This window comes from Balaenoptera physalus (assembly GCF_965194825.1).
Source record: "Balaenoptera physalus genome assembly, chromosome: 8".
NCBI classification, from domain to species: domain Eukaryota; kingdom Metazoa; phylum Chordata; class Mammalia; order Artiodactyla; family Balaenopteridae; genus Balaenoptera; species Balaenoptera physalus.
This window is the reverse complement of record NC_138887.1, coordinates 22351537-22366445: the sequence shown is the minus strand read 5'-3', so window position 1 is coordinate 22366445 and position 14909 is coordinate 22351537. Positions and strand designations below refer to the sequence as shown.

General features: G+C 34.7%; 1 long non-coding RNA gene and 1 pseudogene across 3 annotated transcripts in view; one reads left to right on the top strand and one right to left on the bottom strand.

Moving 5' to 3' along the window:
- Positions 1 to 14909, top strand: part of LOC309666274 (dihydrofolate reductase pseudogene) — a 241944-nt pseudogene that overhangs the window by 66147 nt on the left and 160888 nt on the right. The gene's annotated exons all lie outside the window — the stretch shown is intronic.
- The window catches only part of LOC309666309, a 267121-nt gene that overhangs the window by 204062 nt on the left and 48150 nt on the right, over positions 1 to 14909 (bottom strand). For both annotated transcript variants that reach the window (XR_014267036.1, XR_014267037.1), the window contains exon 3: positions 11575 to 11663. This is a non-coding gene — a long non-coding RNA (uncharacterized lncRNA). The remainder of the gene's footprint in view (positions 1 to 11574; positions 11664 to 14909) is intronic.

The window sequence follows — 14909 nt, the reverse complement described above, 5'->3', positions numbered from 1 at the left end:
TGGTACATAGCCCTTTGCCTTTTCATCTGTCCGTTTTTCTGTGAATGTGGTTTTTGTTCCACAGGTTGCAGGATTGTAGTTCTTCTTGCTTCTGCCATCTGCCCTCTGGTGGATGAGGCTATCTAAGAGGCTTGTGTATGTTTCCTGATGGGAGGGACTGGTGGTGGGTAGAGCTGACTGTTGCTCTGGTGGGTAGAGCTCAGTAAAACTTTAATCCACTTGACTGTTGATGGGTGGGGCTGGGTTCCCTCCCTGTTGGTTGTTTGGCCAGATGCAACCCAACACTGGAGCCTACCTGGGCTCTTTGGTGAGGCTAATGACAGACTCTGGGAGGGCTCACGCCAAGGAGTACTTCCCAGAACTTCTTCTGCCAGTGTCCTTGTCCCCACGGTGAGCCACAGCCACCCCCCGCCTCTGCAGGAGACCCTCCAACACTAGCAGGTAGGTCTGGTTCAGTCTCCCCCAGGGTCACTGCTCCTTCCCCTGGGTCCCGATGTGCACACTACTTTGTGTGTGCCCTCCAAGAGTTGAGTCTCTGTTTCTCCCAGTCCTGTGGAAGTCCTGCAATCAAATCCCACTAGCCTTCAAAGTCTGATTCTGTAGGAATTCCTCCTCCCGTTGCCGGACCCCCAGGTTGGGAAGCCTGACATGGGGCTCAGAACGTTCCCTCCAGTGGGTGGACTTCTGTGGTATAAGTGTTCTCCAGTCTGTGAGTCACCAACCCAGCGGTTATGGGATTTGATTTTACTGTGATTTCGCCCCTCCTACCGTCTCATTGTTGCTTCTCCTTTGTTTTTGGATGTGGGGTATCTTTTTTGGTGAGTTCCAGTGTCTTCCTGTCGATGACTGTCCAGCAGCTACTTGTGATTCTGGCATTCTCACATGAGGGAGTGAGAGCACGTCCTTCTTCTCCACCATCTTGTTTCCTCTCTCTGACTAGGTTGGTTCAGTCGTTTGCTAGGGTTACCATAACAAAGTGCCACAGACTGGGTGGCTTAAAAAACAGAAATTTACTGTTGCACAATTCTAGAGGCTACAGGTCTGAGATCAAGGTGTCTGGTAGGGTTGTTTTCTTCTGAGGCCTCTCTCGTTGGCTGGTGGATGCTGTCTTTATTAAATACTTTCTATACAGTAATGTATAGAGTAGTGTAATGCAATTTTTCCTTTGTTAATATGATAAAATGTTAATACTTACATTTTTTAGATAAAGTGTACTTGGCCATGTTATTCTTTTAATAAATTGCTAGATTTCATTTTCTTTATGTTTTTTACTATCAAGTTTATGCTAATCTTAAAAAAATAATTGGGAAACTTCAGATTTCTCATATATTATATGAAATAAATTTTGTAATTATTACTTTTTGATGTTAATAGGAATGTGTGCTCAAAACTATTTAGACGTACTATCTTTGTTTTGGGGTGTACCTATGGTGTACTGAAAATAATTCTAGTATAATTAATGCTAATACAAGTTTTCTTCTCATTTTAGGGTCAATATTTAACATTAAAATTTTCCTACAGTATCTCCTTCATCCAAATTTTCAAAAAATTTAATATATATTTGAACTTGAATTATTTTCTCCAAACAATTCATATCTTTAGTTATTACTTCTTTTGTATACTACTCTTAAAGAGATTTGCAAAAGCTTTGCCACTTTATTGGTCATTTTAATGAAACATCTTTTGATTTTTATTGACTTTTACTGTTATTATCACATTTTTCTATTCAACTGATTTCTAATTTTATTGATATTAATACTTTCTTTTAATTTACAGGTTTATTTTGTTGTTCATTTGGTAAGCACTTTATTGGCAGGGTATGCATCTTTCTTTGTTTTTTTTTTCCTACTCCTTCTCTTACATTCACAATCAAGCTAGAAACCTGGATGTACACTAGAGTATTACCTATGCTAGGGCAGGGGCAGTGTCTTTTCAGTTTTGTATCCACTGTTCACTGTAGACAGTCATAGCATAGTGCCTAGTGCCTATTTTACTTAGTAAATGCATATTTAATAGTCTTTTGTTGCTCACAATGTCACATATAGTATGTTCAAAAATTATGGAAGTAATGAGCAAACAAATATAAATGGTTGATATGTTTTACATCATCTTCAATATAATTGTTTATTTCATAAACATGAATCTTCTTATGCTCCTCCCTTTCTCACTTCTTTCATTCAGAAGATAGAGTGCTGTCAATTCAATCTAATAATAATAATTAGTTAACATTTTTATACAGAATTATAAGTTCCAAACATTGTATTAAGTATCATAAATGCATTACCTCATATCACACTTACTACTATCTTGTGAAGAAGACTTATAACAGTTACATTATACGTGTGAGAAAAATGAGATTTACAAGAGAGACATTACGTAAATCACCCAGAGACCCACAGGTATTAGGTGACCAAAATGGAAAATAGTCTAGCCTGTTTAATTCCAAGGGCTGTATACTCAGCCTCTATTCACATTTGCTCCCTGTCTTGTGTACTTCCCAACTCCATCTTTCCCTGCATTTTTTTGCCATGAGCTGCAAGCCTCCATTATTTATCCTCTAGATCACTATCATCAGTTGTTAAAGGACATTTCCAAAAATGTAAAATGATCATAATACTTTCATTATTAATATACATCAATGGGTCATCCACAAAATAGAATAAAATGAACATTTCTACCCTGGCAAACAAGGTGATTTATTATCTATATCTAGCATACTTCTGTAGACTCATTTCTTGTACATCCTACACTTCTATGTGGCCCTAAAATACCTCCAATATGCTGTATTCTCATTTTAGCTCTCTAATGTGTATATTATTATTACCATTTCATAAATATAGAAACTGAGGTGCCAATGAATTAAATATATACACAAGTTCAGTTAAATATAGATACAAGTTACAATTTAGTGACAGAACCAGAATTTTAACTGAGGAAAATTTTATGTGCCACGCTGGCATATCACAATGCAAACATTTTATAACTAAAGCAAAGATTTGTTTTTTCCTTTAACTTATCCAGTTGTTATCCCATAACCTAGAATGCCAGGCTCAATGTCCATATATTTATCAATAAGGAAGACAAAATAATTTATCAGATTACCACAACTTAAGAACGATGTTTCTGTGATAAGAATTTTTATAGCAAAGTTTATTGAATGCCCATGTGTTTGCATAAATAAATGAAAACAGTGTCACATTAAAACAAAGGCAATATATATCTACCTCAATTAGTTTTCTATTAACCAAGAATAAATTCACAAAACAAATCTAATTAGACTATACTCTAAGAAGATACAAGAACACAATACTAGGACAAAGTAGACCCTTTATTCAACTAAACTTACAATCAGGAATATTATCTCTTTGGAAGAAATCAAAAAAATTTCTTGATATTGTCTACATTTTCAAACCTTAATACAAACTGAAGCTGAAAGCACACTAGATGTTTTTACAAACCACAACTTATGCTAATGTTTATTATCCAGCTTCTGTGAGCAGTCCAACCCAACAAAATATATTTGCCCTCATTACTATTGCTGCATTATCTTTTCTATGTACTGTTTACAACCTAATTCTGAAGTATTTGTGAACACTCAGCCAAAAGATGCTGTGTAAATAAAAGCAGTTATAATTATAGTTATTTTGGGTGATGGGTTTAAAACGTTGATGCATTCTCTTTCATTGTAATAACATAATAAGAGAAAATGTCCAAGAAATTATGTTAGCCATGGACATAATCCAAGTTATCATTTCCAAGAGAAATTCATTAACTCTATATTATGCCTCTTCCAGTAAATAAATGAAGGCAGCACAGGTAATTATACTATAGAAATGACGTAATGATTCATGGGTTGAAAGGAACAGGAGAATGTGACTCATCAATGAAGATACATTTTAAGGAAAGAGCAAAGGGTAGATTGAATTATGGGTTATAATTTAATAGCTGTCATTTCTGAAGCTTACAAGAAAACTTTACTATAAAAAATAATAAAATTGTAAAAATGGTTGCTGATGAGGTCAGAGGGCTAAAGTTTAAAAAAACTTTTTTAAAGAGAAAGTGAGAGAGTTCTTGTATGATAGAATTCTTATTCAAAATAATTTTGGGAACGTTCTCCTCTTACTGTATTTTTCCAAATATCAAATTTGAAATTTGCCTGTGATCTGTGAAGTACGGTGATAACTCAACTCTATTCACCTAAATACTATTTGCTGCAACGCTAGTCACAATCATATTATTGAGAATTGATCATATTGAAGGGAACTGAAAAGGAAGTTCACCACAGATGTGAAAGGAGAATATGGAACCAGTAGTCAGTGCCTAAGAACTGCTCACATTATGATTTAAAAGATAAAGTATGTTCCATTTATAATTTAACAAAAGTTCTAGTCTCCATCACAATATTATATATTTTATAATTCAAGTAAAATTTTCCTATATTCTTCCTCTAAAAATATCTGACATTATTAGCATTTTGCCAAAAGTTTGCAAGGCTTAGCATAGTCATTCAGCAACTAAAACTACACCAGCAGTATACTATGTAAATTTGCTATAAATTGTTTTTGTTGACTACTCTAAAATTAATGCTATTCACTTCCTTTTCTTTTATGATAAAGTTCCCCTTTATTTTGGTAAGACTTTGTGGTGAACAAAGACAATTAAAAAATGAAAATTTCATAATGACTTAAAAGTAGATACAATGCATGTTGAGAGTGGAAGAACATAACAACTGGAGAGCAGAGTCAAGGACATATTGAGGTTGTAGACCCTCCATTCAACACAGCCCCAGCCCTTCCACTGGATTGCTTGACTCCCTCTCATTAATTTATTTGTCTCTACAGTGCATATGGACTTCCAATACACTACATGATTTATTTATTTACATTTCTATAATCTGTTGACCTCTTCAAAACCAACTATAGAATTCTGAGAGGGACATATTTGTAGAAAGAATGAATACTTTTATAGAGTGAATGAACAAAGTATAAGTGAACAAGCCCATTTCTATTGTTCTTACATTTTTGGCCATAAGTCCCAAAATGGTACAACCAGTATGTACTTGATGAAAATTATTCATGATGTTGAATAATATTCTAATCTTGGAATGAATTGTTTTTGTATTTATTTATATTCAGATAAAAATGCAGTCCCTGATTTAATATCTATTTATATTTTTTGATAAAGTCATTTTTGAAAGGTTTTTTTTCAAGAACATGATGGCATTATTTTCCTAATGTTCATATATTATTAAAAAACAATTATTTTTGTTCATTGACTTTAAAAATGTATTAATAAAAAAGAAAATAACAGACTGTTTAATATATATTCCAAAATAATCTTCTAGATTTTGTTTATGTAGAAATAAATTTAGTGTATAAATACTTTAAGATTTGCATCTAAATATGAAAATTGAAACATAGGAAACTGCCTTTTTTTCCTAGAATAAAAAAAGAACCTTTATTTTATTTTATTTTTTTCCAAACTCTTTTCCCATTTAGGTTATTACAGAATATTAGGCAGAGTTCCCTGTGCTATACAGTAGGTTCTTTTTGGTTATCTATTTTAAATATAGTAGTATGTACATGTCAATCCCAAACTCCCAATCTATCCCTCCCCCCATCCTTCCCCCCTGGTAACCATAAGTTCATTCTCTAAGTCTGTGAGTCTGGGAAACTGCCTTTTTAATACATATTATATGCTGGATATAAGCATCAAAATAATATCTCTTAATTTGCTAATGGTCACATAACATAAACATAGTTTTAAATATAAAACCACTTCCTTGAGTGGCAAACTTGAATACTTCATATGTTATGTCACATAACATAAACATAGTTTTAAATATAAAACCACTTCCTTGAGTGGCAAACTTGAATACTTCATAGATGAGTAGTTCTTTCTTTTATTTATATTTTGGTTTTATAAATAATTTGGGGGATAGAATTCATCATCAAACTATTTTCCAAAAGGGATTCCAGGTAGAAGCTGAGATTAAATATGGAGTATTGTTAAGCTTTGTCTTGTTACTGTGGTATTATCTACCTGGTTTAAGGTCTGTAGTAGGTATTGATGTTTTTCAGGGGTATTTCTGGTTTCTCTCCTTCTGATCCATGGTAGGATTTCATTTCCTGGTTCCCATAAAATTAGATGTGGCCTTGTGACTTTCTCTGGCCAAAGAAACATGGGTGGAATTGTTGTGGGTCACTACACCATAGAATGTAGTGCCTGCTAATTTTCCACCATGTTCCTTTTTCATTTCCTAAGTGACTAATAACATTACAGGTGATGGATTCTCCATTATCCTGCATTCCTGTGTGAAGATGACACAGAGCAGAGCCTTCAGCTAACCCGTAACAGGCAAATAGAATGTGAAAGAAATGAATCTTTGTTATATGAAGCCAGTGATATTTGGGGGTTGTGTGTTACCACAACACATTCTAACCTACCTTGAGTAATACAGAAATTGTTAGTTTACAGTGTGTATCGTGATTTTAAAAATTATAGTATGCAACCTTAGCTTAAAGGTTAGCTGTCTAGAAGCAAGGAAACTGTCATAGTGCAAATAAGGATGTGGCGTCCATCAAATTCTTTCACTTAAACAAATGGCTCAGGGAAAAGAAACACTGGAAAGTCCAGAATTTTTCTTACATCAAGAAGATGAAGGGACATTCAGAAAAAAAAAGTTTAAAATGGAGGATTTTGAGGTTGACTTTCAAGAGTTACAGAGGAATCAATGGAAGATTTTCAGGAAATGGGAGGAATAGTATATGGAGTCAGAAAAAGCAAAATACAGAGCTAAATGGAGATTAGAGCCTAAGGAATAAGGGATAGTAAGAGTCCTAGCTTTTTGTGGGATGTAAAATGAAAAAGGACATGGGGCATTAGGAGAAAATTCCAATAGTCTCAAGGAAGATAGTTTTGGCAAGGCTGTGAGTGTTGAGGTGAGGGAAGGGTTGAGGTGTTCTAGGGTATACAGAATTCTGAGACTCACATTTGACTTTTGCTGATGGAGAAATCATGGATGCAGAAGAAGAGTCTTACTCTTGCTATGCAGGCATTCTCTAGACATCCAGGAATTGATGTATTCAAAGGAGTGATTCTACTCTAAGCACGACAGCTCTCTCTTGACTTGTGCTGTAAAAGTGCCCTAAGCTCCTAGACAGACAGTATTCCTCCAAGCATACTGACACTCTTTTGATCACTGTCAATGGTCAATTATTAGTCTCTCCTTGTGACACTTCTTTCACCTTGTATTACTAACATTTATGTACAAGTTTTATTTCTCACAATAGATAATAGGCTTCTTGAAGGAATATCTGAGACTGATTTATTTTTAAATTAATTATTACATAGTGTCTGAAATGTGTTAGACAGTATATTCATTCTTTTACTCCATCAGTGTTAAATACCCATTTTGTTCCAAGTGCCGTAAAAAACAGTGAGAATGCAAAAATGAACAAGGCATACTACCTGATTATATTACTTAGGGTTCTACAGAAATACAGAACCTGTGTGTGTGTGTGTGTGTGTGTGTGTGCACGTGTGTGTGTGTGTGTGTACAGAGAGAAAGAGAGAGAGATTCAGGAACTTGTTCACATGATTGTAGAGGCTTGGTAAATCCAAAATTTGTGAGGTATGTTGGCAGGCTGGAGACCCAGGGAAGAGTTGCAGTTTGAGTCCAAAGGCAGTCTACTAGCAGAATTCCTTCTTGCTCATGAGAGGTCAGTCTTTGTTCTACTAAGGCCTTCAGCTGATTGAATAAGGCCCACCCACACTATGGAGAATAATCAGCTTAACTCTAAGTCCACCAATTTAAATGTTAATCTCATCCAAAAAACATCTTCACAGAAACATCTGGAATCACTTTGGCCAAATATCTGGGCATTTTGGCCCAAACAAGTTGACTCATAAAATTAATCATCACACTCATTACAAAAATCACTAAAAAGAAATCTAGTAAGGAAAAGAGATGCATAAAAGGGCATTTCCAATATAATGAAAAAGTTGTGAACAGGGTACAATGGGAACACAATTGGAGTGTGAAGTCCAACCCATACCGAGAGGTCAGGAAATATTTCTAAGAGAAGATGCCCAATCATTAATAAAAATGAGGATTTATCCTGATAGAGTATATGTGCATGTAGGTTTGTGCATATATTGCAGTAGTGGTAGTAGTAGTAGTAGTCGTAGTAGTAGTAGTAGTAGTAGCAATGGTGATGGGGTAAGTTTGGGCAGGATAGCCTAACACGCTTGGAACTTTTCCTGGAAAGTTGGTGAACGATTTTGAGATGAAAGTGACAGGATCAGATTTGAATTTAAGGACAATCATTTTACATCAGGTAGTGGATTGGAACAGGGAAAGGCCAAATACTCCAATTTATATTTATCAGCTAAAAGACATGTAGATTCAGATGAATCACCTTAAACTTTATTAATGTTTTACTCTTAGGGTTATTTCTTCTGTTTAGATTTTGTTGAAATTAAATTATATGGGGTCCAAAATGGTGTAATTAATAATTGATATTAAATATATAACACTGATAGAAGATATATCTAACATATCTAGCGAGCTTGGAATAAATCCTTCTAACACAAGCATGCTGATGTGACAGATTTTTAGAAAAACAACTGCCCTCACTCAACACCAGCATTCCAACTCTGAACCTCATCCACACTCCCCTTACTGCCTGGTTTACTCCCTTGAATTGCTTTTGTGAGTGTATTTCTCTCCTACCAAATTTTAATGTATTTTGAGAGCAGTCCAATTTTAATGTGGGAAATCATCAATATTTGAACATAGTAGGTTCTAAATAAATGTTGTTTAAATATATAGATAAATAAAAGCAGAGCATTTTCAACCTCTGAAATTTTTTTAATGACTCAAGCCTCAGGAGTAATTAAATGTCCTTCTGAGTAATGGTAGTAAATAACCACTACAAAAGGGAAAACCCATCACTTGTTAAATTGTGAATTGTTCTACATGAAAAAATAAAATAATTGTAAATTGATTTCTGAGAGCATGCTGTCTTTGATAGACCCATACGAGACAAAGAAAGAATCATTAGATAATTGGTTTGTCTTAAATAATTGTTTGTGGATAGTTGTCCGGAACTATTGCCTAGTTCAAATGCCCATGTTAATCATGCTAATTTGAAGTGGTACTATGAATTTTAAATAATAAAATACTATAAGGCCTTGATAAGCTAAAATTGGAATATTCTCAACCATTTGTGATCAAAATGAATGCCTATTTTGTATTTTAATACATATTATTTATTTAAATAATATAGGAATTTTTTCATTGAGTGGCAGTGAATGAGAAGATTTGAAGTCACAGTCCTCTGCTTCTGTAAACATTATTTTAGGTTAAGCCCATATCAATGGGATGTAATATGGAGCTATAAGAACAAAATACTGTCACTGAATCATATCACCATTAAAATGCATTACACTGTATTAAACCATTCTCTGGTTTTATGAAATGTAAACTAAAAGTAATGAACTGAGATAAAACCAGACAAAAAGAAAACAATTTCTGTGCAAGTCCAAAAGCAGAAGGAGAAAGAGACTGCTTAGAACACCTCAGGGATAAAATGGATATTACCTGTAAAAAGCTTCTATGATCAACACAATTATTTTTCCTCATGATCAAAACATGCACACTGACCTCTATTTAAGGAAGACTCTACATATCATATTCATCCCTAAATGAGCCATACCTCCTCTTGAAAAGCCCTTGTGGACATAGTTATTGATCTAAGAATAAACTTCAAATTCTGCAATATTTACACAGGAAATTTTCTCCCGGCGTTAGTATATCCCCTTGCTCTCTGCCTGCATCCACACAACTGGACAGAACTGATGAAAAATGCAGAATCTCACTGGCTTCACTTGAATTTATGACCATTAAATGAAGGAGTTCCTAACTGCTGCTCATAAGCAAACTATACAATTCCCAGACCATGCAGGCTTCCACACTATAGTTAGCTATACTTGCTGTTACAATTTTTTCTTCTCCAATTCTCCCCTGAACTCAGTCCAATCAGGTTTTTGGATAACTTAACATGTATAAAATGAGCACCTAACACTCCTGATATCCCCACCCTCTCCACAGCATATGTTGTGCTTAGAATCTTTCCCATCTCATTCCTCCAGTTGCTCATCCCAAAACTCTTGGATCCACCTTTAATCCTTCTCTTTTTCTCCACCCCACAAACAATCCATTGACAAATTCTGCCAATTCTACCTTCAAAAAATATTGTAAAAACAGACCAGTTCTTATATCTGCACTCCTGCCAGCTTGTTCCAAGCCACTGTGATATCTTGCCTGAGTCAATGCCCTACTTATTGGTCCCCTTGCTTCTGCTTTTGCTCTGTGTCAATCTATTTTTCACACAGTAGCCAAAACAGGTCACTACTCTGCTCAAAATCATGCAATGGTTTCCCCTAGTCACTCAGTAAAAAGAAAAATTGTTCCTATGACATACAAGGCCTTAGATGAAGCACCTTTTTACATTTCTAACCTTATCTTCAACCCTCTGCTGGCTCTCTCTCTGTTCCAGCTGTAATGTCATTCTCACTGTTTTTCCAACACAGCAGATAGGCTACCATCTCAGAGCCTTCTTATTCACAAATCTTATATATATATGCATATATATGTATATATACGTAATCTTATTTCTGTAAACTGTCTTTCTGGGGAAATAGACAGCCCTAATTTGCAGTATTTGGTAACTTCCATGGTATTCCTGGAGTGGAATTGTGTTTATGTCTTCACACTCTACATTCAGTGACATTATATTGGTAGCCTGAAATTGATCATGGTTAGCATACAACATATGACAATAATTGCTGAATGAATGAATGAATGGATTAGTAGGTCAGGAAAATTCAAAGAAAAGTGTTCTCTTCCAACTGGAGGAAACAAATGCAATGTAGCAAATGGCACATAACCATAAAAATCAAGTGGATTTTGGACATATGAAACACAATGGGGAGGAAACTGTTGGAAGAGAGATTCCACAAAGAGGACACAGTTAAGAATATGGTGAATAAATGGTGAAAAAACCTGCAGCTTGAAATAACTCTCTCTGAACTATCACTATCCAAATATTTACTATAATAACTTGAAAATTTTATTCAGAATTTGACAGCTGAATAGGAAACCCTGCTATAATGAATTTGCAAATACAATGAAGCAGTTATGACTAAACTATTTCTTAGCTAGGATCACTTTTCATGATCCTATTGATTAAATCACGATGCATCATCATATCATCTTCCCCACACTGTTGAGTGAAAATGTCTTCAATAAAGTGAAAAAGTCTCTGAAGAAAGTAGATAAGTGTGTGAGACCTAAAAAAGCCTTTAGAAAAAAAATTGGAAGTGATAAAGAACACTGAAAGAGATAAATATATAAAAGTTATAGGCTTAGCCATGGACATCTATTTGTCCATGTTATTTTGCCATGTCTGAAAAAAAACCCAAACTGTCATAGTGTTGTTTCCATAAATATTCACAATCTTTCTCAAGCATAACATAACATATTTGAAAAATTAAAAATTAGAGAAATACCTTGTGCAGTGAATTCATAGATACAATCATTGTAGGATTCCATGAAGCACTGTGTTGCTACAGCAGAGGTACTGGACATCTTTGAAGATCTGCAGAAGGTGATAGAGAGAGGATTTGATGAAGGCATTGAGTTTCAAGTCAGAGGAAGGACAGTTCAAGAAATGTAAGGCATGTAAACCTCCAAGATGTGAACAACTTGGAAAAAGCAGCTTCAACTGATAGTGGAGCTGCACTTTCCCAAAGAACTGAAGAGACCTAATGCAAAGGTGATTATATTATACCAGCAAATTCTTAATCATAGTGAAATTCAGGTTATTTTTGTTTTTTAATGAATGACATATATTTATCTCAGAAGATGAGAACTAATATGCCAGGACCTGTTACCAGGTGGGTTGAGAAATTACCCAAATTATGTTAAAAAAAGTCAAAGCCAGCCTTAAGCTTGGGGAAGGTCATTCTGCTGTTCCCTAAACCACATGAGGCATTTACAATTGCAGAGAGATGGAAAGAATAATAGACAATCTCTAGGTCCCTTAGTAAAAAAAGAGGTTGAGACCACATTACAGAGATCTCTGAATGCAAAGTGGATTAAACTTTATTCTGTAGAGACTAAAGAGGCTTAAAAGTATCCATGTAAGGAAGTGATATGTAAATTCTGTGCTTATGGAATAATTTATCTAGCCAAAGTGCTTAGAAGAGATTGAGAAAGAGACAGATTGAAAATGGGGAAAACATAAAACTAATTCTTTAGTATAAGAGAAGCCATGTAATCTTGAACTAGTGAACTAGCAGTGGGAATGGATAAAAAGTTATATTTGAAAGATATTGCTCATTTGGAATCTATACAATTTAGGAACTGATTGAATTTAGGAGGCAAAGATTACAAAGAGTTTTGAAGCCTGAGAGAGTGACAGTATATTAAACTTAATTTACCAATCCAGGAGAAGAGTCAGGTTTATTCATTCAGTGATGCTTATTGAGCCCTTACTATGTACTAGGCACTGAGCTAGACAACATGGATAAAAAGATAAATAGGGCATAGTCTTTTCCCTTAAGTAGCTTGAAGGTTATTGAGGAATGAATGAAGTAAGATGAAAAATGAGATATTAGAGTGAATTTGAGTGGCCAGGAGAGCCCCTAGGAATAAATGTTTAACAGGCAGTAGAAATGGAATCCAAAAATATTTTTAGGTTGATTATCCAATTGTTGTTTTTATTTTAGTATAACAAGAAGTTTTCCCTCCAAATTTGCAGCTGCACGATGAGATCACAACCAGTACAAAGCTTATGGAATCAAACTTTATGTTTTTCTTGTTGTTGTTCTTGTTGCTGTTATATAAAATGTCTTGTTTGAGAAAAAGAGAAATGAAGTAGTTTCAACATAATTTATTATATTAATGCTATCTTTGGTCCCAATTTGTTTATAAATTTAATTATGGAAGGTATGACTTTGAAAAAGAAATCTGCAAATGAAGGGAAAAAAATTGTATACATGACCAAAGAAAAAGAAACTGCTTGCAGTTTTAACCACAGCAGCCTGAATTCTGTTCTGTAAAATTGATGGTACCTATCTCTGTTATTTATCTGACTAATACTGGTCAGACTTTACAGGGAAAACAAAATGGAAAAACCTGCCCATTTTTTTTTTTTCACTCATACATTTCTTCTTTTATTTTAGTGTTTTTGTTCAGCAGAATATAAATGTTAGTCTTGCCACTAAACAATTTAGTTCTGGTAAACAGCTGGGCCAAGTATGGCATGTTGACAAAATCATCTGATTTGCAATGGCTGAAATCATGAGAATATCGACTTTATATTACAAGCCAAGATTGGTGTATTTTCTCAACAAGTCAGCAGGATCCCCAGGCTCTTTCTATGTATCCATGATTCCACCTTCATTTAAGGCTTTTAATTTCAGGTTTGTCTTCTGATTGATTGCAAAGTGGCTACCATAGCTCCAGACATCATGACGTGATAAAATAACAACAAATCTGGAAGTAAGGAAGAGAGAACAGGACAACTATTTTATCAAGGAGGTTGATGGTTTGTTTTACTTTTTAAAAATTCACTTCACTCTCTTTTTGCTTTCTGGTTTCTGAAGAAAAGTACAATGTAATTATTATCTCTGTTCCTCTATAGGTAAGGTGCTTTTTTTTTCTCCCAACTTCTTTCAAGATCTCTCTTCACTTTAACTTTCTGCACTTTGAATATGATATATATACAGGTGTAGATTTTTCAGAATTTATCCTGCTTGGTGTTCTCTGAGCTTTCTGGCACTGTGGTTTGGTGTTTGTCATTAATTTTGGAAATTTCTCAGTAATTATCACTTAAATATTTCTTCTGTTCCTTTCTCTCTTTCTTCTTCTGGTATTCCCATTGTATGTGTGTTATACCTTCGGTAATTGTTCCACAGTTCTTGAATATTCTGTTCTGTGTTTCCATTCTTTTTTCTTTCACATTTCGGTTTTGGAAGGTTCTACTGACATAACTTCAAGCTCACTGATTCTTTCCTCCATTATGTCCAGTCCACTGATGAGCTCATCAAAGGCATTCTTCATTTCTCTTACTGTCTTCTTAATTTCTATCATGTCATTTTGATTCCTTTTTAGATTTTCCATCTTCCTGTAATATTACCAATCTTCTCTTGTGTACTGTCCACTTCCTTTTATATTATAGCCTTTAGCATATTGATCATAATTATTTTAAATTCACAGTCTGATAATTCCAAAAGCTCTGCCATATCCAAGTCTGGCTCTGATGGTTGCCTTGTGTCATCAGACAGTGTTTTTTGTCCTTTACTATGCCTTGTGATTTTTTTTTTTTTTTTTTTTGTTGAAACCTGGACATGGTATATTGTGTAAAAGGGACTGATGAAGGTAGGACTTTAGTGTGAGGTTTCATGTTTATCTAGCAATGAGTTAGGCTGTGTTTACTATTAGATGTAGTTGTAGTGTCAGAGACTAAAATTTCCTCAAGTGTCCTTGGTTTAGTTTCCCCCATTTTCTGTTTTCCTTGGGACTCTTTAAATAAAGTATGAGCCTATGGTTCTTTTATCTGTAATCTTCTGTTATTATAGAGGAGCTCTACTGATGTGGTGGTAAGGTCTGTGTATGAGGGAGGGCAGGGAGCATTGTATAGTCCTATAATTTGGTTTCAGTCTTTTATAGTGAGCCTGAGTTGGGTATTTTCCTCGCCCCAAAGTAAAAGCTAGAAGGGGTTGGAGTTGAATAGGTCCCTTCCTTCAGGTTGGTTAGGCTTTGATAAAACTCCAGTTGTTTAGGTTCTGATAAAATAGTTTCCTTTGAGAGAAGGCCTTGTTAAAGAGAACAGAGAGCT